The sequence below is a fragment of the Dermacentor variabilis genome, chromosome 8 (genome assembly GCF_050947875.1).
Source record: "Dermacentor variabilis isolate Ectoservices chromosome 8, ASM5094787v1, whole genome shotgun sequence".
Taxonomy (NCBI): domain Eukaryota; kingdom Metazoa; phylum Arthropoda; class Arachnida; order Ixodida; family Ixodidae; genus Dermacentor; species Dermacentor variabilis.
Genome location: NC_134575.1, coordinates 143,954,597 through 143,981,065, shown reverse-complemented (window position 1 = coordinate 143,981,065; position 26,469 = coordinate 143,954,597). Strand labels below are relative to the sequence as shown.

The 26,469-nt window shown below is 47.8% G+C and overlaps 12 non-coding genes across 12 annotated transcripts; all 12 read left to right on the top strand.

Annotated features, from left to right (window-relative positions):
* The first annotated feature begins 14,239 nt into the window (after positions 1-14,239).
* Positions 14,240-14,314, top strand: TRNAI-AAU (transfer RNA isoleucine (anticodon AAU)). The gene has a single exon. It is a non-coding gene; the product is annotated as a tRNA-Ile (tRNA).
* Positions 14,315-19,716: 5,402 nt separating this feature from the next.
* On the top strand, positions 19,717-19,790 carry TRNAI-AAU (transfer RNA isoleucine (anticodon AAU)). Its single transcript has one exon. It is a non-coding gene; the product is annotated as a tRNA-Ile (tRNA).
* A 2,307-nt stretch (positions 19,791-22,097) lies between these two features.
* Positions 22,098-22,171, top strand: TRNAI-AAU (transfer RNA isoleucine (anticodon AAU)). Its single transcript has one exon. It is a non-coding gene; the product is annotated as a tRNA-Ile (tRNA).
* Positions 22,172-22,332: 161 nt separating this feature from the next.
* TRNAI-AAU (transfer RNA isoleucine (anticodon AAU)) lies at positions 22,333-22,406 on the top strand. Its single transcript has one exon. It is a non-coding gene; the product is annotated as a tRNA-Ile (tRNA).
* Positions 22,407-22,572: 166 nt separating this feature from the next.
* Positions 22,573-22,646, top strand: TRNAI-AAU (transfer RNA isoleucine (anticodon AAU)). The gene has a single exon. It is a non-coding gene; the product is annotated as a tRNA-Ile (tRNA).
* Positions 22,647-22,808: 162 nt separating this feature from the next.
* On the top strand, positions 22,809-22,882 carry TRNAI-AAU (transfer RNA isoleucine (anticodon AAU)). Its single transcript has one exon. It is a non-coding gene; the product is annotated as a tRNA-Ile (tRNA).
* A 161-nt stretch (positions 22,883-23,043) lies between these two features.
* TRNAI-AAU (transfer RNA isoleucine (anticodon AAU)) lies at positions 23,044-23,116 on the top strand. The gene has a single exon. It is a non-coding gene; the product is annotated as a tRNA-Ile (tRNA).
* A 166-nt stretch (positions 23,117-23,282) lies between these two features.
* Positions 23,283-23,356, top strand: TRNAI-AAU (transfer RNA isoleucine (anticodon AAU)). The gene has a single exon. It is a non-coding gene; the product is annotated as a tRNA-Ile (tRNA).
* Positions 23,357-23,517: 161 nt separating this feature from the next.
* On the top strand, positions 23,518-23,591 carry TRNAI-AAU (transfer RNA isoleucine (anticodon AAU)). Its single transcript has one exon. It is a non-coding gene; the product is annotated as a tRNA-Ile (tRNA).
* A 166-nt stretch (positions 23,592-23,757) lies between these two features.
* Positions 23,758-23,831, top strand: TRNAI-AAU (transfer RNA isoleucine (anticodon AAU)). Its single transcript has one exon. It is a non-coding gene; the product is annotated as a tRNA-Ile (tRNA).
* Positions 23,832-24,231: 400 nt separating this feature from the next.
* On the top strand, positions 24,232-24,305 carry TRNAI-AAU (transfer RNA isoleucine (anticodon AAU)). The gene has a single exon. It is a non-coding gene; the product is annotated as a tRNA-Ile (tRNA).
* Positions 24,306-24,466: 161 nt separating this feature from the next.
* Positions 24,467-24,540, top strand: TRNAI-AAU (transfer RNA isoleucine (anticodon AAU)). Its single transcript has one exon. It is a non-coding gene; the product is annotated as a tRNA-Ile (tRNA).
* Positions 24,541-26,469: the final 1,929 nt, after the last annotated feature.

The following is a 26,469-nucleotide window of genomic DNA, read 5'->3' as shown; positions in this document are numbered from 1 at the left end:
TGGGCCAAGCTAAAGTATGGGGTGCGTTTTAGCTTCACCACCACGAGAGCGGACTTAGAAAGGAAGCTTTCTTCACAATCAGCCCCAACGGGATTCCACCACTCTTGACTGCTGCAATTTGCATTGAGTGGCTGGGCATGCTAACCACATCGTTAGTTTCACTATCGCTATAGCGCGCAGAAAAAGGAGAGCTTTGGACGCTATCACTACCACAAACCCATGTCAATGCAGTTATAAGTACGTGCAGGGGCTGGACATGCTAACTTCTGAGCTACCACCTGCCGCACCCACCTTAGATTTTCCATGGATATCTGCTTCTTGTTTAGATCGCAGACGCATGCAGGACAAACGCGGATAAGAAAAAAATCTCTGTGCCCTTTCACTCTGTGAAGAAGGATGACCAGCAAAGCTGTGTATGTGGGCCCCTTAATGGCGAACTGCACCGCCGCCGCGGGTCGGCCCGCCATTGAACTATCTTCGGGATCGGCTCACGTATGGGGAGTGCTTAAAGCCTGCCGTCGTGGGTCGGGTCGATATTGCACTATCTTCGGTATCGGCCCACGCATGCAGAGTGCTTAACGCCTGCTTCACCGCCGCCGCGGGTCGGATCGGGTCGGGCCGGTATTTCACTATCTTCCGGATCGGCCCACCTATGGGGAGCGCTTAACGCCTGCTTCACCGTCGCCGTGGGTCGGGTCGGTATTTCACTATCTTCCTGATCGGCCCACGTATGGGGAGCGCTTAACGCCTGCTTCACCGCCGCCGTGGGTCGGGTTGGTATTGCACTATCTTCCTGATCGGTCCACGTATGGGGAGCGCTTAACGCCTGCTTCACCTCCGCCGCGGGTCGGGTCGGTATTGCACTATCTTCCTGATCGGCTCACGTATGGGGAGCGCTTAACGCCAGCTTCACCGCCGCCGCGGGTCGGGTCGGGACGGTATTTCACTATCTTCCGGATCGGCTCACGTATGGGGAGCGCTTAACGCCTGCTTCACCTCCGCGGCGGGTCGGGTCGTTTTTGTACTATCTTCGGGATCGGTCCACGTATGGGGAGCACTTAACGCCTGCTTCCCCGCCGGCGCGGCTCGGGTCGGTATTTCACCACCTTCCAGATCGGCCAACGAATGGGGAGTGCTCAGCGCCTGCTTCACCGCCGCCGCGGGTCGGGTCGGGTCGGTATTTCACTATCTTCCGGATCGGCCCACGTATGGGGGAGTGCTTAACGCCTGCTTTGCCTCCGCTGCGGGTCAGGTCGGTTTTGCACTATCTTCCGGGTCGGCTCACGTATGGGTAGCGCTTAACGCCTGCTTCACCTCCGCCGCGGGTTGGGTCGGTTTTGCACTATCCTCGGGATCGGTTCACATATGGGGAGTGCTTCACGCCTGCTTCACCTCCGCCGCGGGTCGGGTCGGTATTTCACTAACTTCCGTATCGGCCCACGTATGGGGTGTGCTTAATGCCTGCTTCACCGCCGCCGCGGGTCGCGTCAGATCGGTATTTCACTAACTTTCGGATCGGCCCACGTATGGGGAGCGCTTAACGCCAGCTTCACCTTCGCCGCGGGCTGTATCGGTTTTGCACTAGCTTCGGGATCGGTCCCCGTATGGGGAGCGCTTAACCCCTGCTTCACCGCCGCCGCGGATCGGGTCGGGTCGGTATTTCACTCTTTCGGATCGGCCCACGTATGGGGAGCGTTTAACGCCTGCTTCACCTCCGGCGCGGGTCGAGTCGGTACTTCACTAACTTCCGGATCGGCCCACGTATGGGGAGCGCTTAACGCCAGCTTCACCTTCGCCGCGGGTTGGGTCGGTTTTGCACTATCTTCCCGTTCGGCCAACGTATGGGGACCGCTTAACGCCTGCTTCACCGCCGCCGCGGGTCGCGTCGGATCGGTATTTCACTAACTTTCGCATCGGCCCACGTATGGGGAGCGCTTAACGCCAGCTTCACCTTCGCCGCGGGTTGGATTGGTTTTGCACTATCTTCGGGATCGGCCCACGTATGGGGAGCGCTTAACGCCAGCTTCACCTTCGCCGCGGGTTGGATTGGTTTTGCACTATCTTCGGGATCGGCCCACGTATGGGGAGCGCTTAACGCCAGCTTCACCTTCGCCGTGGGTTGGGTCGGTTTTGCACTAACTTCGGTATCGCTCCACCTATGGGGAGTGCTTAACGCTTGCTTCACCGCCGCAGCGGGTCAGTCCGGCATTGTACATTCTTCGGGATTTTGTTCTACACGCGGACACGATAGTGGAGAAAGTAGCCCATATGGGGAAGCTTTAGCTCGGGTGATTTTATCTAAATATATGTAAAAGGAGAATTCGTTTTTCTCGGCAACCACTGTACCAAATTTGACAAGGTTTGTTGCACTTTAGAGAAAAACGTAAAATCTTGTGAATGTTGGTTTCGAATTCTTGAGTTAGGTCACCATTTGTTTATTGTAAATTGGCAAAAATCGCAGATTTTTGGAAAACTAAACCATCAAGTTTACAACTGTGTCTTTCGGCAATGAAATATGATATCACAATTCTGTGCATTGCATTCTACAGCACATCTAAAGCGGACAAAATTAATATAGTACACATGCATCTCAAAAGAAAATTAGTAATAAGGAAATAGAGCTTTTGCAGAACCCTTGTAATAACGTAATGAATTCGCGTAACATATAAATCGACATATCGAATTTGTCAGCTTTGAACGATCTAATGGATGCCGTTTACAGAACCGTGATGTCTATTCTTGATGCGGAGCTAATAATTTGTAAACTTCGCGCTTCTATCTTTTTCGCGTTTCCGAATCTAAAATTCTTCTAACAACATTCAGGCACTAAATGGAAAGTCGGCTACCAAAAGTCACGATAATTTACCTTTCTCTCTAGAATCCAGCAAATTTCAGCAAGATCGGTCCAGGGGTTATCTGAGAAAAGCGTTTCGGCGTTTTACATCTATTTGAATAGGCCTAGGCCGCTCTGAGTTGGGCCCGAGTTTGAACTTCCTCTCAACGGCTTCGCTATATATATATATATATATATATATATATATATATATATATATATATATATATATACATAGAAGAAATAGAGAAAATAAATGCCTCAGCCGTCAATACCACCACCACAGATTTCGTCACGATGGCAGCGTCACCATCAGCAGGGCTCCGTGAGCCGCTACCAAGCTGTTCACTTTTGTTATCTTCCTTTCCTCGGCGTCAGCGCATTGTCTTGATGCCAGCGACGCGCTATATCTGCACGATCATTGCGTCATGCATCGCTTCTGCGACAAAGCAAGCTTTCGGCGGCCCACGTTCGCTGCTATATTGATATTACGAGTTTAACCTGTTTGCCTTCAAAACAACAGCGTGAATAAAAATCGAAAGCGGACTGGCCGGCAACAAAGAACATGCTCACGGGGCCATATTATTGGTGACAGCATCACAAAAGGCTAGGTGCGGTCAGGTTGACTTTACAGGTTTGCAAGTAATGACTGACGGGCTAGTTGCTTCATTATCACAGAAAGAACAGCGCTTCAAGTTGTTAGCGCAGTTTGTGTGTGGTTCCTCCTTTGTGTTCCGTCTTGAACTGCTGTTCTGTGACTTTAAATATGTTCTTTTTCTGCTTCAGTTACGCCTTTGAAGAGCGTTTACTTAGAATATTTTTGTTCGCATGGGGGCCTCTTACAGAAGCATGCTTATTCGAAATTTCTTCTCTTGGCTGCATAATATCGAGGACGGGCTCCAAGCTGCTCATTTTCTTTGGCCATGTAAGATCAGTTACTGAAAAGTTGGTTAACGCAGCTTTGTTAATTATGCACACAGTTTCTCAACTTACTCCGTATCCAAAGGTTACAAATCTGAACCCTCGCATGATAAACTGATGTCACCATTGCCTGTATTGGTTTAATAGTTTTGTTTGGTGCAGTTAGAAGCAGCCGGCATATTGGTGGTGCGGTAGGCTTCTTATAAAGTAAGTATGAAAGTATGGATAGGTTATCTTGGCGCAAATCAACTTCATGAGCTTAAGAGGAAGCTTTAGCTCGGGTACAACTTCGGCGCGGCCTCTTCATATACCTGAAAAACGCAAAAACGTTTTTCTGAGATTACCCCTTCACCAATTATAATGAAATTTGTTGCATTTGAGAGAGTAAGTTCAATTCTAGCGACGGTTGGAAGCGGAATTTTGATTTAGGGCCTGAATTTCGTTAAAAGAATTATTAAAAATTCGAAATTTCGAAAATGATAGACGCACGCAGTTTATAAATTAATAGCTCTGCATGAAGAACAGATATCGCGGTTATGTAAACAGCAACCATTAGATAATTCAAAGCGGACAAGTTCTCTAGGTCAATTTATATCTTACGCGAATTTGTTACGTTGTGTATGAGGGTTCTGCAAGATCTGTATTTCCATATTACGGCATTTTTTGAGATTAGTGTGTAACATATGAATTTTGTCCGCTTTATATCTACTATTAGATGCAATTCACAGAATTGTGCAATCATTTTTCATTGCTGAGTTACGGAGTTGTAAATCGACAGCCGTGTTTTCTTTAAATTCTCGATTTTTGCCAATTTTTATTAAAATATTGACGACATCACTCAAAAATTTGAAACAACCAGTCACTAGATATTAAGTCGTTCTTTTAAATGCAACAGGCCTCGTCAAGTTTCACGCAGTGGTTGCTGAGAAAAACGAATTCTGCTTTTACATGTATTTAGATAGGAGCATCCAAGCTAAAGTTTCCTCTTAAGCACATGTGCCCAACCATGCACTTCTGCCTTTACAATGGGCTATTCTCAGTGCTAAGGTGCATCACACAGAATGTGCGAGAACATTGTCCATGCTCCTGTTTAGATTTCTGAGCGCTGGTGGCATGAGGCTCGGTTTCGTGCCATCATCAGGAATAAAAACAGCTGCCTGGGGGAAAGCATTGGAAACATCTTCAGTACTTTGTAACATATGGATCAGTGCGTACATGTACGTTAGAACGAAAAGTACTGAAGTATTAGGACGACGCTTTCGCTGCATGTATTTTGGCTGTCCAATGTTAAGATCTAAAAAAAATGCTGTGATTTTGTGACAAATAATAGCTGACATGAAATATGAGCTCCGACACAGTACCCTTGGTGGAACTGGCCCCTAGACTAAAGGGCTACATTGAACCACGAAATGCTGGTTTGATAAATACCAGTAATTGGAAAGTGTTTACCTCTTGAATTTTCTACATGTCGGCGCCGCTGTGCAGTCCTTGGGGGCCCTTTTTACCACGGGCACTATGTTTCAGCTAATATGAAAAGCAACTGTATTCTCTTCTTTCGTTTGGGGGGGGGGGGGGTGAGATATATTTTAGCGTCTATTCACTGTTCCAAAGTTACTGGTTAGCTCAAGACGTACGTGCATGTGTTTCTAATATCGAGTATGTTGTCAGGGATTCAATAGCGAAAGAGCGTTATCTTATCAGAATGCGCGCGTGAAGCGAATACTGGCGCACATTCTCCATCGCATTTGTTAGGACCCGAGATTGCGCTGCAATGTACAGGCATTCCAATCTAATGAACCAATGTCTTGATCCGTAGATCAGATCCAGAGGAAGCACTACGATGCGCGCAGCCATCGCTGTGCTTTGAGTGTTTTCTAGTGCAAGCTCACCTTTTGTAATATGGTATATTCGTGACTCACTCTTTTGGAAGTGTTTTGTTCTTCACATCACTGCAAAGGGTGAGAGTATAGACGTTCTCCATCTTCATTGAGTTAATACTGGGAAACGGACTAAGACTCTTCTTGGCGTCCGCATTTACACATTTAGGGCAACAATTTGTTGTTCATAACTGACTCTTTAATTTAGGAGGCTGTAAAAGACAGCAACCTTATATTAACATGACGTCTTCATAACACAAAAAATTTAAATGCTTATTAGTCGGCTTTCACCTCATGTTAAGGAATTCCGATAAATATATCCTTAGGATAATTAAATTATGGGGTTTTACGTGCCAAAACCACTTTCTGATTATGAGGCACGCCGTAGTGGAGGACTCCGGAAATTTCGACCACCTGGGGTTCTTTAACGTGCACCTAAATCTAAGTACACGGGTGTTTTCGCATTTCGCCCCCATCGAAATGCGGCTGCCGTGGCCGGGATTCGATCCCGCGACCTTGTGCTCAGCAGCCTAACACCATAGCCACTGAACAACCACGGCGGGTCCTTAGGATAATTAAAAGCCTATCCGCATGACAACGTTTCATCTGAGTTCCCCTTTGCAAGCTGATACCGACTTGCAGGTGATTCATATCGGGGGCCCTTGACATATGTCCAACCGTCAAACAAATAGTTATTCCGAATGTTTCATTTCAGGAAGGAGGAAGGCGTGTTACCATCCTGCCTTTCATTGCCGTTCGAAAACAGGCGTAAGACGAAAGTGCTGCATGAAGAGAGTCGTTAGTACAAATCATCGAGCTACCTTAACTTACATCGCCTATGTAGCTGTCATTTAGGCTTAGATAAGAAATGTATGTTTTAAATGGACGCATCACGAATATGAAATGAGCTGCGCCCGACCAGCCCAGATAGGTTTCTTTCATTTGGTACTGCGTCATCATCATCATCAGCAGCAGCAGCAGCAGCCTGGTTACGCCCACTGCAGGGCAAAGGCCTCTCCCATACTTCTCCAACAACCCCGGTCATGTACTAATTGTGGCCATGCCATGCCTGCAAACTTCTTAATCTCATCCGCCCACCTAACTTTCTGCCGCCCCCTGCTACGCTTCCCTTCCCTTAGGATCCAGTCCGTAACCCTTAATGACCATCGGTTATCTTCCCTCCGCATTACATGTCCTGCCCATGCCCATTTCTTTTTCTTGATTTCAACTAAGATGTCATGAACTCGCGTTTGTTCCCTCACCCAATCTGCTCTTTTCTTATCCCTTAACGTTACACCTATCATTCTTCTTTCCATAGCTCGTGGAAAGAAGAATGATAGGTGTAACGTTACTGCGCGCTAGCGGCTAATAGTAGCTCACGGAGCAGAGCGCTAAGTGTGGATGTGGCAGAGAAGGCGCTTTATGTACTGTCTCGATACCCACCGAAACTTGCATGCCGCGCTGCTGGCCATTCCTAGAAAACTGTAGATGTGACACCCAGCCATTGTTTTGCGATAGGAGAGTCCAGGTCAGAGACAGGGTAGTTATGGAGATGAAGACATGCTATTTTCTGCAGTAAATTAAGAGTTAATTAATTAATTAATTAATTAATAATTATTTATTAATGTCTCCATTTATTGAGAAAAAGGAGCAGCAAGCATCAGTGAAAGCACGTCTCGGCACATTGGGAAAGAAGCGAGGCACACAGAGAGGAAAAGCTGGAGCCCGGGTGGCAGGCTAAGTCGCAGTTTAAGGTCGAGAGAATATAAAAGACAGTTGGTGAAACCATCTGAATTTGGCGAAAAACATGTGCAAATTGGAACTGTGCTTCTTGATGGATTAAAGATGGCGTACTCGCTGTGTGTAACACGCCTGCAGTTAATAGGACGCTGAGTGAAGAAATTGACATACTAAGTTCTATCAGACAAGGATGCCTGACCTCAGCCTTACTTTTTGCCATATACCTTGAACCTTTTTGCTTATCAATTGTCCAAAATTCAAACGTGCACGGATTTAGATGACAGAGTACTGAAGTAAAGATTTTTGAATATGCTGACGATGTGGCCGTACTCTGTCAAGATAGGCAGAGCATATGTGAAGTTGTTCATACAGCCAAACAATTTTGTTCCATGACAGGTAACATGATTAACTGGGATAAAACAACTGCCTTTTGGTATGGTAATTGGGATATGAAGCCTGATGTATACGTAAATGTAAGATGGGAAACCCGCCCACTGAAGTACCTAGGGGTGCCACTCGAGGTTTATCGTGACAACAACGAGTACTGGAAGGACGAAGCAGAAACAATCAGGCTAAAAACAAACGCCTGGGGTGGGCGGGAGCTCTCTATTTTTGCACGGGCATATGTATGCAACCTGTTTTTAATAGCCAAATATGGTATCTGTTCCAAGTCTTTTGTATGTCATGGGTGAATGTGCAGAAATTTCACAGTATTTTCGCCGTGTTTGTGCGGAGATCGTCCTGGGAACGAACAAGTCGCCCAAATTTATTCTTACCGGTCCGAAACGGTAGATTGGGTTTGTGCTATTTATTTATTAGGCAAGTTGTGTCTTGTTTTATTTTTCCCCGCGACCAAAAAATGGCTTTTTACAAACTGTAATAAAATTAAAGCTGTGTTCACACGTTCCAGAATGTGTTGTGTCATCGAAAAACAATATATACCATTATGTGACTGGATTCTTGCATGAAGTAGTCCATTCTTTTCAATTTCTGAAAGTGCGCTTTTCACTAGAGTATTTGTCCTCTGTAAAACGGAAAACACTTTACAAAGACCTTGTCGACTGTTTGTTGCCAACACCGCGGTACAGAACTTTATTCAATGTTGGACCCGGACGGGATGTGCTAAGAAGGGTTAAAAAGATGAACGTAAAACCGCGAACAAAAACTTTCTTCTTTAAACTTCATTCTGGGATGCTCCCAGTAAAGCAACGGTTAGCTGATAAGGGACTCTACGTTCCATGGACGACAAACTGTCTACTTTGTAAGACGCCCGAATTGGTAGAACACGTATTTTTTTACTGCTGGGACGCTGTTTTCCATCGGGACATTCTGCAGCGCACACTGAAAGAGGACCTACCCATCACGAGTTATGACATTCGTTTTCTGAGTGTGGACAATGAAGGCGGCGTCCCGTACGACATGTTCATGCTGATAGCATTTCACAGCATCTGGCAGACTAGAATGGCGGTCCGCAATGCCGACCTTCACGCACGTCCTGTCAGGGAAAATTTCATTGTAAACATGGATTATATACGCGAACTGTATAAAGCGCAACCAGGGCCTCCTGACTGGCTACCTCTCTTGGACGAATTGTCTAACTTGAAGAAATTTTAATGTGAACACACCGGATCAAGACTTGGTCGAAGTGTTTCCTTTTATCATTCATGTTTCTCTGTTTCCACGACCTGTAAAAGAAAGCAGGCAACAAACAAAAGAAAAGCCTGCTAGCTTAGTCGGTTACAGCGACGTGCTAATAAAGCGAAGGTCGTAGGTTCGATCCCTGCGCAGGCCACGATGTTTCTTTTTATGCATATCCCAATGGCTACCCTCCATATTGTTTGCATTTTATTTTCTTACGTGATGCAAATAAGCATCCCTCTCTCTTCGCTGTCGCCGCCTATGCGCACGGAAAATGACTCGCCTTTGTCTCTTGGTTGGCCGCGCCACTACTGTCACTGGCTATGCTAGCTCAGTCATTCTGCTTCCGGCTCCCGAGCTGAACGGATCGCGGGATCATGGGCTCCAATGGCGCGGCATATGCGGCTGTTAGCCGCGGCAACAGGCTTTCGACGGAAGAAGATAAAGATTACCAGATAATTTTGCCTCGCCTACCTACAGGACGTATTGTTTTGAACACAGTTTTTTTGCACGGCGACCCTCGTGTTCGCCCGTTTCGTGTAGAAGATTTTCGAGACGCGCTTCAAGCTGTTGGTATGCTCTCTGGCGTCGTCGCCCTTGGAGCATACCAAATCAACCATGTATGGGCGGTGACGATGAAGACAGCCGAGGCTGCCGAAAAGCTGGCGGCCCTGAAGGAGCTGCAGGTGAAGGGGCGTCGCTGCCTGGTCATCGACCCCAAGGAACAACAGGTGAAGCTTCGTATCCACTGGCTTCTGCATGGGGTGGACGACGAAGACGTCAAGACCGCGCTGGCCTCCTTCGGCAAGGTGACGGAAGTGACCCGGGAGCGCTGGCGAGTGGATGGCGTTTCCGACAAGGGCTCGACGACCCGAGCAGTGCTGCTGCAGCTGAAGGCAGGAATGAAAGTCGACGACCTGCCCCACCAGATCCGCGTCGCCGGCGAGCTTGCGCTGGTGGTAGCCCCAGGACGTCCCATGCAGTGCCTGCGCTGCCGAGGCTCTGGCCACGTTCGTCGTGAATGCAAGGTTCCCCGTTGCTCGCGGTGCAGGCTTTTTGGACACAACGACGCGGACTGTGTGCGTTCATACGCAGTAGCCGCGGGTTCGGCGGAGAGCGAGCCGTCGACGTTAGACCATGTAATGGACGTGACCGAGGCGGAGGAAGCGGCCACGGGAGCTGGAAACGGCAAAGTGGCGGCAGAAACCGGCGTGACGACCAAGCAAGCCGAAGGAGGAAGGAATATCCCTCCCCCTAAAGAACCAGCAGCTACAGTCGAGAGCGTGAAGACGGCCCCGCATGAAAATGAGAGCCGCCAGCCAGCTACGGATGCAACGCAGGCAGAGGCGGACGACAACGCGACCCCTGCTAGCGCCCGCGTCGAATCCGTCTCGGCACCGGTCAAGAGATCCCTGCAGCACGAGGAGAAAGTCGACGGAAAGGCTGGCGGTGACTCCGAGGCACCACCCGCTAAGACGCAACCTGGAAGGCGCTCCACCCTCAAGCCTAAGCCGAACTTGGAGACTGACCGTAGGCTTACCCCGAAGCCGACCAAAGAGGAACCCGGGCGACGGCCGCCGGATGGCCACGGAGGCGTCTAGCGGTCAGCTAGACGTTAAGGTGAGCACCATGCTCCGGGCCTTCTCCCCTCCGGTTTTCACCAATAATGGCTACCAACCCGTCGCTTAGCCTCGGCACGCTAAACGTTCGAGGTCTGGCCGCCAAAAGGAAACAGAGTCAGGTTTACAGACTACTAGTGGACCACGACCTCGACGTTTTAGCCGTGCAAGAAACCAAGGTAGACGGCGAGGAGGAGACCGGGAGCATGGTGCAAAGATTCACGTATAACTACTATACGGTAGTGAGCCACGCCTTAGGGACTTCGGCAGGGTGTGTGCTGTTGGTGAGGAAGCTCCCTGGTCTTGTTATAGATGGTTACTTCTCCTGTACTTCTGGTCGACTTGTCTTTTGTGACTTCAGCTATTGTAATGTCCAATGGCGCGTGTTTTGCATTTATGCGCCTAATACTGTGCAAGAGAGGGCAAATTTCTTTTTGAGTTTAAAGCATCATTTACATGTGCAAAAAATGATAGCCTGTGTAGGCGACTTCAACTGCGTATTGAAAGCTGAGGATAGGTCTACGCGTCGCGTGGTTTGTGACAAAAGTAGTGATATCCTGGCGCAGATCACACACGAATTCGAATTAGAAGATATCGCAGAATGTTTTCGCGGTCACGGAGACGTAAGCTACACTCACTTTCAGGGAACGAGTCACGCACGCTTAGACCGTATCTATCTTTCATATGATTTAGTTGAAAAATGCCAGTGCTACACAGTTACGGCCATATCATATTCTGACCACTGCCTGGTAAAATGCACGGTGGGCAGGAAGAAAGAACGAAACAAGTTCGTCTGGGAACTGTGGAAATTGAATGCAGAGCTGTTACGGGATGAAACTTTTAACGAAAATGTAGTGGCTACTCTGAATTCTTTTGGAACAGACAGTTCTACGAAATTTGGTGAGGAATGGGAGTTGCTGAAGCAAAGCATTAAATTGAAGGCAATCGAAAGAAGTAGCGTACTGCGATATGAACAAAAGGCCAGAGAAAAGGATTTAACCACATTGCTAGAAAAATTTGCGAAGCTTGAATGCATGCAACCTGGCGCCTATCAACAAGATATGCGCGCCGTTAAGAAGAAGCTCGAGGTATTCGACGAAGATCGCTTCCGAGGTGCGCTAGTGCGCGCCAGAGCAGAAAGGCTATCATGCGGGGAAACGCCAACGAAAAGAGCACTGGGGTTAGAAAAAAAGCACTCGAGACGTAAGCAGATTGAGGCTATCGAATATGAAGGGGTGGTATTAACGGATAACAATAATATAGGGCGTGCTTTCTTTGAGCATTACAAAGAACTTTTTACATTCAGGCCTGTCAACATGCACGATTTCAAGAAATTATTTTTGCAACGAATCCCACAGCTGTCGAGTGAGGTTAAAGAAACCTTAGAACGACCATTAACAGAACATGAAGTGATGAAAGCCATCGAAGACCTGAATCCTGGGAAGTCGCCAGGTCCAGACGGTCTTTGTGCCGAATGGTACAAATCGTTCAAAAGCCACCTAGCTCCTATCTTAACAGCAGTTTTCAATGAAGCATATGAACTGAAAATACTTCCACCATCCTTTGGCCAGTCCCATACAGTACTAATACCGAAAACAGAAGAGACCGAAAAGCTCAAGCAACTTTCCTCCTACAGACCCATAGCGCTTCCTAACTGCGACTACAAAATATTGATGAAGGTGTTGGCACGACGGGTCCAGTCAGTTATTCAGGAAGTAGTCGGCCCACACCAGACGTGTGGTATTCGTGGAAGAACCATTTTCACTAACATCCATAAAATGAAGTGTGTGCTGGAGTGTTGTGACGCCATGTGCGATGCAGTAGCCATCCTCCAGCTAGACTTGGAGAAGGCGTTTGATTGTGTTTCTCACGACATATTGCTTACCATCCTTGAACACGTTAATTTTGGCCACATAATCACTGAAGGGGTGACCATGGCGTACCGGAGCTGCTATACCAGACTTATAGTTAATCAGATGTTGGGGGCCCCCATTAACGTGAAGCGCTCCGTTCGCCAGGGTTGTCCACTCAGTCCACTCCTGTTTTGTGTCTACATAGAAACGCTATGTCTGGCCATCATTGAAAATGAATGTATTAAGGGGTTTAGTCTTCAATCAGCAGAAGTGAAGCTACTGGCATACGCTGACGATGTGGCTGTGTGCTGTAAGGACAAACAAAGTGTATTGAATACTGTGAATATCGTCAAAAAGTTTGGTAACGTCACTAACAGCTACGTTAACTGGCAGAAATGTTTGGGGTTTTGGCATGGAAGATGGGCGTCTACACCAGGCCACTTTTCGAACGTAAACTGGGTCACGACGCCAGTGAAGTACCTTGGAGCACCCCTTGATGCCTACAAGGACAGTAGCGAGTACTGGAAGGAGCGGACAAAACAACTAAAAGAAAAAGCCGACCGATGGAACGCCTGTTACTTGTCAATATTCGCGAGAGCTACAGCGTGCAACATGTTTCTCGTGACAAGGATCTGGTACGTAATGCAGGTACTACAGTGCTCTCGTATTAATGTGCAGAAACTGCACCGCGTGTTCGCTGTATTCGTGTGGGCATCAAGCTGGGAGCGATGTAGCCGAGATAATCTCTTCCGGCGCGTGAAGGATGGTGGTCTGGGGTTGGCGCACCTCTTCCTGCGTCAACTGGTGAATAGATTCTCCTTCTTTCGAGATACAAACGACCCATTTCTGCGCACGGTGATCCAAATGAGGCTGTCGAGATCACTTCCCGAATTCGTTGTAGGTACGGAAATAATGCCAGGACCAGTCCGTGGTTTCTTTCGGGAAATAGTTCAGAGTGTTTCCTTTTTTCGTGTTCGTTTTTCAAGTGCATATTTATGGAGTGTAAAACGGAAAAAGTTATATCGTGATTTATGTGACAGTGTTTTGCTGGTACCTATGTACAGAGCCCCGTACAGTGGAGGCCCAGGCCTAGATGTATTGAAAAGGGTGAAGAAGATGCCAGTTCAACCAGCCACTAAATCGTTCTTCTTCAAATTACACACCGGTACTCTACCTGTTAAATTCTTCCTTGAACAACGTGGGTTCTACATGCCATGGGGAACCCACTGCCTTATATGTAAAAAAACAGAAAGCATAGATCATGTCTTCATCCACTGTTGGGAAGGGGTCTTTTTCTGGGACGTGTTACAAAGGACTCTAAAAAAGGAGCTACCTATAGATCCCCACGGAATCAGGTTTCTGCCAGTATATGACGACGAAGGTTTCCCGTACGACCTGATCATGCTTACGGGCCTCCACTGTTTATGGCGCGCAAGAATGGCGGGTTACCATTGTGACCCGGATGCCCGACCGGCGCGTCTGTACTTTTGTGAATCCATGCAACGGTATGTGGAAGTGATGAAGATGCAACAGCCTGTTCCTGAGTGGCTGTCGAGGGTTGAACCCCTTACAGCACTAAAGGAATTTTAATCCGACAACGTCGTGCCACAGTAGCGGACGGCAGCGAATGTAAATATTACTCTTCCTTGTTCCGTTTGTGTATTCATCCCTTTTTGCTTCTTTGGTCTTTGTTTATATCATTTAGGAATTTGTGTTGTGTTATGTCGAGTACTGGCAATAAAGAAAAAAAAAAAAAAAGGCTATGCTAGCTCAGTCGGTTAGAGCGTCGTGCTAATAACGCGAAGGTCGTAGGTTCGATCGCTGCGCAGGCCATGATGTTTCTTTTTATGCATATCCCAATAGCTACCCTTCATATTTTTTACATCTTATTTTGTTACGTGATGCAAATGCGCATCCCTCTCTCTTCGCCGTCGCCGCCTACGCGCACGGGAAAATGACTCGCCCTTGTCTTTTGGTTGGCGGCGCCATTGCTCTCACTCGGCCTGCTAGCTCAGTCGGTTAGAGCGTCGTGCTAATAACGCGAAGTTTCTACTTCCGGCTACAGTTCGGTGCGGACGCAGAATGACTTGCTCCGGTGGGGCGGTGTTTGCGGCTCAGCCGAGCCGCGGAAACAGGTTTATTGGAGATGAAGACAAAGAATACCAAGTTATTTTGCCGCAATTGCCTACAGGACCCTGCGTTATGAATACTGTATTCCTTCACGGGGACGTGACGGCAAGACCTTTTCGCGCCGAAGATTTCCGGCACATGCTGGCTCGTCTAGGACTACTGCCCGAGGTTGTCACCTTGGGGACGTTCCAGATGAACCCCGTTTGGGCGGTTACGTTCAGGAACTCGGAGTCTACGAAAAAAATGTTGGCGTGTGGCGAAGCTGAGGTAAAAGAAAGAAGGTGCCTAGTGTTGGATCCGGCTAACCAGGAGATACGCGTGAAGGTTTTCTGGCTCCTTCACCATGTCCCAGACGAAGACGTCCGCGCGGCACTCGCAGCATATGGAAAAGCCGGTGACGTGACCAGACAACGCTGGCGTGTGCAAGGCATCACGGACAAAGGTTCGACAACGCGCACCGTAACCTTGAAGCTGAAGGCGGGCGTGACCATTGAGGCTCGGCCACATCAGTTTCGAGTAGCCGGTATGATGGCACTTCTCGTGGCCCCTGGAAGGGCTCCCTTATGCTTGAGGTGCAACCGCACGGGACATATCAAGAGGGATTGTCGCGTACCGCGCTGCGCTATTTGCCGGCGCTTTGGCCACGACGACAGCCAGTGTGTGCGGACGCATGCGAACATCGCAGGCCCCACAAAGTCTGACGAGGTATTACAAGAACACGTCATGGATGCCGCTGATGCCGAGGAAGCGGCTGGTGGGTCCGACGTTACGCAAGGCTCAAAGGCAAAAGTCCTCTCTACGCCTGACGGGACCAGCAACACTGTCAAGCATGGAAAGGACGATAAAGTGCAAAGAACGGAGGCGGACGCGCAAAAGTCTGCCAAGGACGCAGTGACTAAGGTCGCCACAAAGGACAGCAGCAAAGACAAAAAGAAGACAGAAGCGGAGAAGGCAACCCCTATGGACACCAGTGGCCCAAGCGGTACGGCGCCGAAGAGGTCCCTTGAGGAGAGCAATGACGGCGAACCAGGAAAAATCAAAGCGGTTCAAAGCGAGCCGCCTTTGAAGACAACCAACGTCCGGCGACCGACTTTGAAGCCGACGCCGAATGTGCCGCCCGATAGGAAACCGTCGGCGTCAACGCTGACATAGCATGAGAATGTGCCTACAGACGCTTTCCGTTTTCCTTTATTTTTGTGGGGTGGGGGGAGGGGGGTGTGCGGGAGAACGGTGGGGTAGCGGGTGACTGCAACAACACGCAAGTTTCGCGATGGAAATTTATAGATATGGCATCCAACAACGACAGTCCAGAGGATGGTTTTCGCTGCGCTATGCCGGTAAACGTGAGTGTGCAGCGAGTTATGTGCAGTGAATGTAGGCCATGACCGGTCTTTTCCTTCTTCATAACATAATGAATTCCACCAATTTCGCGTTACGTGTTGGAAGTATAAATGTAAGGGGCCTTGGTTCTAAACGTAAACGGTACCAGCTAAGCAGGCTGTTCATGGAAACCGATCTTGACATTATCGCAGTGCAAGAAACTAAAATCGAAAGTGAAGAAGGAACGGAACGTATGGTAGCGACTTTTCGGCCACGGTATTATGTGTGTGTGTCACATTGTGTAGGGAGGTCTGGTGGGTGCGCCCTTTTTGTTCGCAGTTCTCTGGACGTAGTTATTGAAAGCATGGTTAGTGAGGTTAATGGACGACAAATAGTGTGCGACTTTGTTATTGGAGCAGTGAAGTGGCGAGCGATATGTGTGTACGCACCTAACAAGGAATATGAACGCAAGGTTTTCTTTCAATGCCTTCAAAGCCAATTAAATTGTCAAACCAACATTTTATTGATGGGGGATTTCAACTGTGTGTGTTAAGCTGAGGACAGAGTGCTAAGCCCGCCGGTTCACGACGCAAGCGCGCAATTTTTAGCCGAAATTGTTGGCGAAGTGAATCTGGTAGATGTGGGCCATGTCATGGGAAATGGTACGAATACAAGGTTCACGCATTTTCAAGGAGTCAGCCACGCACGATTAGACCGAGTGTATATGTCTGCTGATTTGATTCCTATGTGTAACAACTATGAGGTAAAATCTGTGTCATATAGTGACCACTGTTTAGTTATGTTTGCGTTGGGCCCTAGAAGACCAAAATTTAATTGGGCGTTGTGGAAATTAAACGGTAAACTACTAGTTGATGATGTCTTTGTTCAGAAAATTTAAGATCATATTCTGAATCTATTAGAAAAGGACCATCAAAGTATTGCAGAAGCATGGGAATCTTTCAAGCAGGAAACGAAGTTAATGGCAATGGAAAGATCATGCACTTTACGACGGGAGGAACAAAGAAAAGAAAAAGAGTTGCAGTGTCAACTTAACTTCTACTTAACAATGGAAGGTGCTTGCCCAGGTAGCTTTGCGAAGGGAATAAAAGAAGTAAAAGCTCAGTTAGAAAGCGGCGATCAAGAGAAATATCGAGGTGCGGTTATACGTGCGCGCGCAGAAAGATTATGGTGTGGTGAAGTACTGACCAAAAGAGCTCTGTCGGACGAAAAAGGCTACGCTTCACGAAAGGAGATCAGAGCCATCACATATGGAAACGCAATTGTACATGAAAACCAACACATTCAGCGCGCCTTTTATGAATATTATAGCAAGTTGTTAGGCAGTAAACGCGAGCACTCGAAAGGTTTCGATAGTGAATTTTTAACGCTTCTTCCAAAGTTGGATGAGGACGCAAGGCTGAACCTTGAGCAGCCAATTACTGTCGCAGAAATAGAAGAAGCAACAAATGAGTTAGCTTTAGGTAAAGCGCCAGGGCCTGACGGATTAGGCGCCGCTCTTTATAAGGCGTTGAAAAAGGAAATGACAATAATTTTGCATCAGTTATTTATTGAGGCATATGAGAAACGAGTTCTACCACCTTCGTTTCGTGAGAGCCATGTGGTATTAATACCAAAGAGTCAAGACCCTCAAACTCTACTCTCGGTGCGGGCATATCGTCCCATTAGCCTTACAAATACAGACTACAAGATATTTACGAAAGTTCTCGTGAGGTGACTACAGTAGGTCTTAAAGAAGTTAGTGGGACCACACCAAACGTGTGGAATAAAAGGACGGTCCATTATGACAAACATTCATGTGGTACAGACGGTCCTTGAGTGTTGTGATGCCTTTTCAGAGAAGGTGGCAATATGACAGTTGGACCTTGAAAAGGCATTCGATAGGGTGGCGCATAAAATCCTTTTTCTTATACTTGAAGATGTGAACGTTGGATGTATGTTACAAGAAGGTGTTAAACTGTGTTATGATGAAATAGTTTCTAAGATTATAATTAATAATACATTATCAGAAAATATACAAATCCGATCTTCTTTGAGACAAGGTTGCTGTTTGTCACCTTTGCTTTTTGCACTATTTTTAGAGCCATTTTGTTTAAAGGTACTTTTGTGTAGTGAAATCGTAGGTTATCGGGTAGGCACGAGTGAAATAAAGATACTAGCATACGCAGATGACGTAGCAGTGTTCTGCCGGGATAAAGAAAGCGTTAATAAAGCGGTTGATGTGGCTAAAAGTTTTTGTAAAATGTCAGGAAGTGTCATTAATTGCGGAAAATCAGTAGGCATATTGCATGGGGTTTGGGAACATTTTCCCAGTGAAATGGAAAGTGTACAGTGGACGACTACCCCTATGAGGTACCTCGGTGTACCGCTACAGCATTTTCGGGAAACGAAAGATTACTGGAAAGAGCAATGCACAGAAGTGAAGGAAAAGACAAAACAATTTGGTCGGAGGGACCTTTCCATGTTCGCGAGAGCAACCGTATGCAACCTCTTTCTCGTTGCCAAGATTTGGTTCGTGCTACAGGCCATATGCGCATCAAGAACGAGCATAAAAAAACTGCACCGGGAATTTGTCGTATTTAACTGGGGATCTGTATGGGAACGTACCAGCCGCACCAATTTGTTCAAATCGGTTAAACGAGGCGGCCTGGGCCTAGCTCACGTGTTCTTGAAGCAAGTGGTTTCACGTTTTATGTTCTTGCGCGATCAACAAAATGTATTTTTATTAACTGTGTTTCAGGAGCGTCTGAGTGACGCTTTACCTAATTATGTTGTGTCAACACGACCAGCGAGAACAACTATCAAGGGCTTCCTGCGTGTAGTTGTATGGGCGGACCAATTCTTGTGCACACGATTTTCTTTATAGTATTTAAGCAGTGTTAAGCGAAAGAAACTCTACAAAGATGTTATCGACACATTGCTGCCTACACCTATATATAGGACGAAGTTTTGTATGGAAAATGGAGGAAATGTGTTAAAAAGGATAAAGCGGATGCCGGTGCGCTCGTCAGCCAAGTCCTTTTTCTTTCAACTTCACAGCGAAACGTTACCGGTTAAGCCATGGCTCGAACAAAAAGGCTTGTTTGTAGCATGGTCAGTAAAATGTTTAATATGCAGAAAACTAGAAACCATAGAGCACATGTTCCTGGACTGTCCGGACGCAGTATTCTTGTGGGACATTTTGCAACGAACTTTAAAAAAGGAGCTACCGGTGACGCCATACGGAATCCGCCTTCTTCCCACATCAAATGATGATGGAGTCCCTCATAATATGTTCATGCTATTGTCTACACAGTATATGGGAAACGCGAATGGTGATACGCCATGAGCATATTAAGATTCAGTCTTCAAGGGAGAACTTAATTGAGAGCGTGGTCCTCATGCGAGATGTGTACAAGGCACGAAACGAGGACAATGACTGGATTTCAGTATTAGATGACCTGGCGTCTATGAAGTGCTGTTAAATACTTCGCGTCAGCCTCAGAGTGGCAGACGCTTTTAAAATTCTTTCTCGCAGTGTTTTGTTCATATTTGTATGTATTGCAAACCGGCAATAAAGAAATAGAATAACGCGACGGTCGTAGGTTCGATCCTTGCGTAGGCCACGATGTTTGTTTTTATGCATATCCCAATGGCTACCTTCCTTATTTTCTTAAATTTTCTTACTGGATGCAAATGCGCATTCCTCTCTCTTCGCCGTCCGCGCCTGCGCGCACGGGAAATGACTCGCCCTTTTCTTTTGGTTTGCCGCGCCATTGTTATCACTCGGCCTGCTAGCTCAGTCGGTTAGAGCGTCGTGCTAATAACGCGAAGGTCGTAGGTTCGGTGCCTGCGCTGGCCACGATGTTTCTTTTTATGCATATCCCAAAGGCTACACTCCATATTTTTTACATTTTCTTACGTGATGCAAATACGCATCCCTCTCTCTTCGCCGTCCGCGCCTACGCGCAAGGGAAATGACTCGCCCTTGTCTTTTGGTTTGCCGCGCCATTGCTATCACTCGGCCTGCTGACGAACTTAGTCCCGGCAAGTCACCGGGGCCTGATGGTCTGGGAGGGGCTTTGTATAAGAGCTTTAAAAGTGAAATAGCTGTAGCATTACATCGCGTGATTAGGGAGATGTACGAGAATAAGGAAGCACCTCCTTCTTTTCGGACATCGCACGTTATTTTAATTCCTAAAGCAAAAGATCCTGCGCGACTTATGGCGGTTGAAGCCTACAGACCAATAAGCTTGACGAATACGGACTCTAAAGTTTACACTAAAGTACTGGTGCGACGATTGCAGACCGTTATAAAAGAACTTGTGGGCCCCCATCACACATGCGGTATCAAAGGCAGATCGATCTTTTCGAATATACATACTGCAAGGACCATACTGGAATGCTGCGATGAAAGAGAGGACAGAGTCACTATGACACAAATTGACCTTGAAAAGGCTTTTGAGAGAGTCGTCCATGATGTCATATTTTTGCTCTTAGAACATGTTAAAGCCGGTGCAGTGATAACAGATGGAGTAAGAATGGTGTACAAAGATTGCACTGCAAAGTTAGTAATAAATAGGAAATTAGGCGCAGTATATATATAAAAGTGGAGATATCAGTAAAACAAGGATGCTGTTTGTCACCTCTTTCAGTCGCCTTGTATTTGGAGCCTTTCTGTTTGAAAATAATTAAAAGCCAATCAATTCGTGGGTTTATCTACGCAGGAATTGAGACTAGAGTTCTGGCTTATGCAGGTGACGTGGCAATTTTTCGCCGTGATACAGAAAGCGTGAAAAACACTATGAAAGAGGTTGTTTCTTTTTGCACCGCTACTGGAAGTGTTGTCAGCTGGACTAATTGCCTAGTTTTATGGCACGGCAGCTGGACACAGGTACCCGAGTATTTTTGCAATATGACCTGGAGCGTTACCCCTGGAGAATATCTTGCGGTGCCATTACAACATTATCGTGACAGTGCCGCGTATTGGATCGAAGAAGTAAAAAGAGTTAAAGATCAGACAGAAAAGTGGGGCGGGCGTAATTTTTCGATTTTTCAAGAGCTAGTGTTTGTAATTTGTTTTTAGTTACAAAGGTATATTATGTACTACGAGTGTTATGCATGGCAAGGATTTCGGTGCAGAAACTTCACCGAGTGTTTGCGGTATATATATGGGGATCCACTTGGGAGAGAACTAGCCGGTGTAACTTGTTTCATTCGGTGAAGAATGGAGGACTAGGATTAACACATTTGTTTTTGAAACAGATTGTTAGCAGGTTTTTTTCTTAAGGGACCAAAGTGATATATTTCTCCGTACTGTTATTCAAGTGAGATTGAGTTCTTCTTTGCCTGAGTGGATTGTCTCATCAACAAATGAACGCACTCGAACACCAATTGGCTTTCTGAGGGAAGTTGTTATGTCCTTTTCTTTATTGAAAGCGAATTTTTGAATGAATTTTTGACTTCAGTGACGCGTAAGAAACATTATAGTGATCTGGTTCATGTTTTCTTGCCGCATCCTGTTTACCGTATGATGTATAACTGAAGACCTGAACGCAATATGCTGAAACGCGTTAGAAAAATGCCGGTTAGATCTTCAGCGAAAACTTTCTTTTTTCAATTGCATTCGGGCACTCTCCTTGTGAAGCCATGCTGCAAAGCAAGGGCTTCTTTGTTCCATGGTCTGTTAACCGCATCATATGTAAAAAACCTGAAACTATTGAGCACATCTTCTTGGATTGCCATGACTCACTTTTCTTGTGGGATGTTCTCAAACGAACTCTGAAGAAAGACCTGCCTTAAGTCCTTTCTGTATTCGGCTCTTACCGAGAGCAGACCCAGGGGGAGTGCCGGCTGACTTGATAGTGCTTTTGTGTATTAGCAGCGTGTAAAAACGCGCATGGATGTCAGGAATGCCCGCGTAGATGAAAGGTCTGTGAGGGAACACCTAAATGAAAGCCTTAGGTACACGCGTGATGCCCTCAAGCACATGATTGAACCCCTAGAGTGGTTTCTGGAGCTTGACACTTTGGCGTCTGCGATATCCTCTTTGAGTGCCTTTTAAATATGTACTGTCTATCGAAGTGATGTAATATTATCTTTTTGCACCAAGTGGCCTACTTTGTACGCGTTTGATTGGTGTTGAAATCAAGGCAACAAAGAAAAAAAAAGCCTGCTAGCTCATTCGGTTAGAGCGTCGTGCTAATAACGCGAAGGTCGTAGGTTCGGTCCCTGCGCAGGCCACGATGTTTCTTTTTATGCATATCCTAATGGCTACACTCCATATTTTTTACATTTTCTTACGTGATGAGAATACGCATCCCTCTCTCTTCGCCGTCCGCGCCTACGCGCACGGGAAATGACTCGCCCTTGTCTTTTGGTTTGCCGCGCCATTGCTCTCACTCGGCCTCCTAGCTCAGTCGGTTAGAGCGTCGTGCTAATAACACGAAGGTCGTAGGTTCGATCCCTGCGCAGGCCAAGATGTTTCTTTTTATGCATATCCCAATGGCTACACTCCATATTTTTTCCATTTTATTTTCTTACGTGATGCAAATACGCATCCCTCTCTCTTCGCCGTCCGCGCCTACGCGCAAGGGAAATGACCCGCCCTTGTCATTTGGTTTGCCGCGCCATTGCTCTCACTCGGCCTGCTAGCTCAGTCGGTCAGAGCGTCGTGCTAATAACGCGAAGGTCGTAGGTTCGATCCCTGCGCAGGCCACGATGATTATTTTTATGCATATCCCAATGGCTACCTTCCTTATTTTCTTACATTTTCTTACGTGATGAGAATACGCATCCCTCTCTCTTCGCCGTCCGCGCCTACGCGCACGGGAAATGACCCGCCCTTGTCATTTGGTTTGCCGCGCCATTGCTCTCACTCGGCCTGCTAGCTCAGTCGGTTAGAGCGTCGTGCTAATAACGCGAAGGTCGTAGGTTCGATCCCTGCGCAGGCCAAGATGTTTCTTTTTATGCATATCCCAATGGCTACCTTCCTTATTTTCTTACATTTTCTTACTGGATGCAAATGCGCATTCCTCTTTTTTGGCCTCCGCGCCTGCGCGCACGGGAAATGACTCGCCCTTGTCTTTTGGTTTGCCGCGCCATTGCTCTCACTCGGTCTGCTCGCTCAGTCGGTTAGAGCGTCGGCTAATAACGCGAAGGTCGTAGGTTCGATCCCTGCGCAGGCCACGGTGTTTCTTTTTATGCATATCCCAATGGCTACACTCCATATTTTTTACATTTTATTTTCTTACGTGATGCAAATACGCATTCCTCTCTCTTCGCCGTCCGCGCCTACGCGCAAGGGAAATGACCCGCCCTTGTCATTTGGTTTGCCGCGCCATTGCTCTCACTCGGCCTGCTAGCTCAGTCGGTTAGAGCGTCGTGCTAATAACGCGAAGGTCGTAGGTTCGATCCATGCGCAGGCCAAGATGTTTCTTTTTATGCATATCCCAATGGCTACCTTCCTTATTTTCTTACATTTTCTTACTGGATGCAAATGCGCATTCCTCTTTTTTGGCCTCCGCGCCTGCGCGCACGGGAAATGACTCGCCCTTGTCTTTTGGTTTGCCGCGCCATTGCTCTCACTCGGCCTCCTAGCTCAGTCGGTTAGAGCGTCGTGCTAATAACGCGAAGGTCGTAGGTTCGATCCCTGCGCAGGCCAAGATGTTTCTTTTTATGCATATCCCAATGGCTACACTCCATATTTTTTACATTTTATTTTCTTACGTGATGCAAATACGCATCCCTCTCTCTTCGCCGTCCGCGCCTACGCGCAAGGGAAATGACCCGCCCTTGTCATTTGGTTTGCCGCGCCATTGCTCTCACTCGGCCTGCTAGCTCAGTCGGTTAGAGCGTCGTGCTAATAACGCGAAGGTCGTAGGTTCGATCCCTGCGCAGGCCAAGATGTTTCTTTTTATGCATATCCCAATGGCTACCTTCCTTATTTTCTTACATTTTCTTACTGGATGCAAATGCGCATTCCTCTTTTTTGGCCTCCGCGCCTGCGCGCACGGGAAATGACTCGCCCTTGTCTTTTGGTTTGCCGCGCCATTGCTCTCACTCGGTCTGCTCGCTCAGTCGGTTAGAGCGTCGGCTAATAACGCGAAGGTCATAGGTTCGATCCCTGCGCAGGCCACGGTGTTTCTTTTTATGCATATCCCAATGGCTACACTCCATATTTTTTACATTTTATTTTCTTACGTGATGCAAATACGCATTCCTCTCTCTTCGCCGCCCGCGCCTACGCGCAAGGGAAATGACCCGCCCTTGTCATTTGGTTTGCCGCGCCATTGCTCTCACTCGGCCTGCTAGCTCAGTCGGTTAGAGCGTCGTGCTAATAACGCGAAGGTCGTAGGTTCGATCCCTGCGCAGGCCAAGATGTTTCTTTTTATGCATATCCCAATGGCTACCTTCCTTATTTTCTTACATTTTCTTACTGGATGCAAATGCGCATTCCTCTTTTTTGGCCTCCGCGCCTGCGCGCACGGGAAATGACTCGCGCTTGTCTTTTGGTCTGCCGCGCCGTTGCTCTTACTCGGCCTGCTAGCTCAGTCGGTCAGAGCGTCGTGCTAATAACGCGAAGGTCGTAGGTTCGATCCCTGCGCAGGCCACGATGTTTCTTTTTATGCATATCCCAATGGCTACCTTCCTTATTTTCTTACATTTTCTTACGTGATGAGAATACGCATCCCTCTCTCTTCGCCGTCGCCGCCTACGCGCAAGGGAAATGACCCGCCCTTGTCTTTTGGTTTGCCGCGCCATTGCACTCACTCGGCCTGCTAGCTCATTCGGCTTTCTGCCGCGCTAGCGAGCGGACGTGCCGATCATGAGCTCCGTAGGAGCGGCTTCAGCGGCCCAGCAGGGCCGCGGTACCAGGAGTTTTGCCTCAGAAGACCCGGAATACCAAGTTTTGCTGCCTCAATTGCCGACAGGTCGGATAGTTTTAAATACAGTTTTTCTGCATGCGGATGTGCGTGCCAGGCCGTATCGTGTGGAACATTTCCGAGATGCGTTGGCTAGCTTAGGCCTACTTGCCGATGTCATCGCCCTAGGGGCGTATCAGATGAGCCACGTTTGGGCGGTTACTTTCAAGAGCGACGAAGGCGTGAAAAAGCTTTCAAGCGCCAAGAACCTCAAGGTGAATGAACATCGGTGCATTGTCGTTGATCCTGCCAATCAGGCCGTGCGGCTGAAGTTGCATTGGATGCTTCATAACGTGTCGGACGAGGATATACGGACAGCCCTGTTACCGTTCGGAAAGGTCACGGACGTTTTCCATGAAAAGTGGCGTGTTCAAGGAGTTCAAGATAAAGCATCGTCGACACGGGCGGTGTCCCTGGTTCTGAAGACTGGTATGACCGTAGAAGACCTGCCCCATCAACTTCGTGTAGCTGGTGAGCAGACCCTAGTTGTGGTACCGGGCAGAGCACCCCTTTGCCTTAAGTGCCGAAACACCGGACATGTCCGACGTGACTGCCGCGTCCCGAAATGTGCAGTATGCCGTCGCTACGGCCACCAGGATACGGAATGTGTTAAGACTTACGCATCCGTCGCAGGACCTGCGCTTCGAGAGGACGTGGCTGACCTGTTAATGGATGAGGCTGACGTTGATGAGGCTTCCCGCGTGCTAGTACCACCGGCGGACATAGTTGCAACACCTTATGTGCCGGCTGCTAAAGCCACGAAGGTGGTAAATGTGCTGCCTACGAGCCCGAAAGATGCAGTGCAAAGGCCATGCGACGAAGGAGCCAAAGAAGAATCGGCCGCAAAATCCGCCACTGCCGAGGAGGCCGCCACGGAGCACGGACCGGCAACTCCCTTGATGGACGTCGAAGAATCGAGTGCAAGCAATGTGGCTATGAAAAGAGCGAGGGACTCGACCGGCAACCTGGACGGCAGCCTGGACGGCAACCTTGACAACGGGGCCAAAGACGAGCCGCCGCCAAAAGCGCAGGCGGGTCGTCGTGTGCCCGTGCGCCTGAAGCCAAACATCCCGCCGGACAGACGGCCGGCGGCAAAACCGCCTAAGTAGGACTCGGCGCCTACTGGGGCGCCCGGACTAACGTCGTGAAGAGATGGCGTCCTTTTTGGAATCGGGCTTCGCGTACGCTCTAAAGGTACGCGTGTGGATCGAGCGGTTTTCAGTGCAAAAGTTATGCATGCAAATTTTTCTACAGTGTGTCTGGATCGCTTGTTCTTCAGCGACACCGTGCGATCGGCTTGCTTTTGCAGATAAATGGCGGTGAAACTAGAGAGAGCACTGAGAGTTGCCACGTTAAATGTCCGTGGCCTTGGAGCGCGAAGGAGGCAGTATCAACTTAGCCGCTTGTGTATGGAGAAGGAACTCGATGTAGTTGCCTTACAAGAAACTAAGGTCGAAACCCAAGAGCAGACCGATCGCATGGTGACGCCTTTCACGGCGCATTACAATGTGTGCGTGTGCCATGCGAATGGCACATCAGGCGGATGTGCGTTGTTAATACGGAAGAGTGCTGGTATTATTGAAGAAAGTGTAACTGTTTCTGAAACTGGCCGCTTGC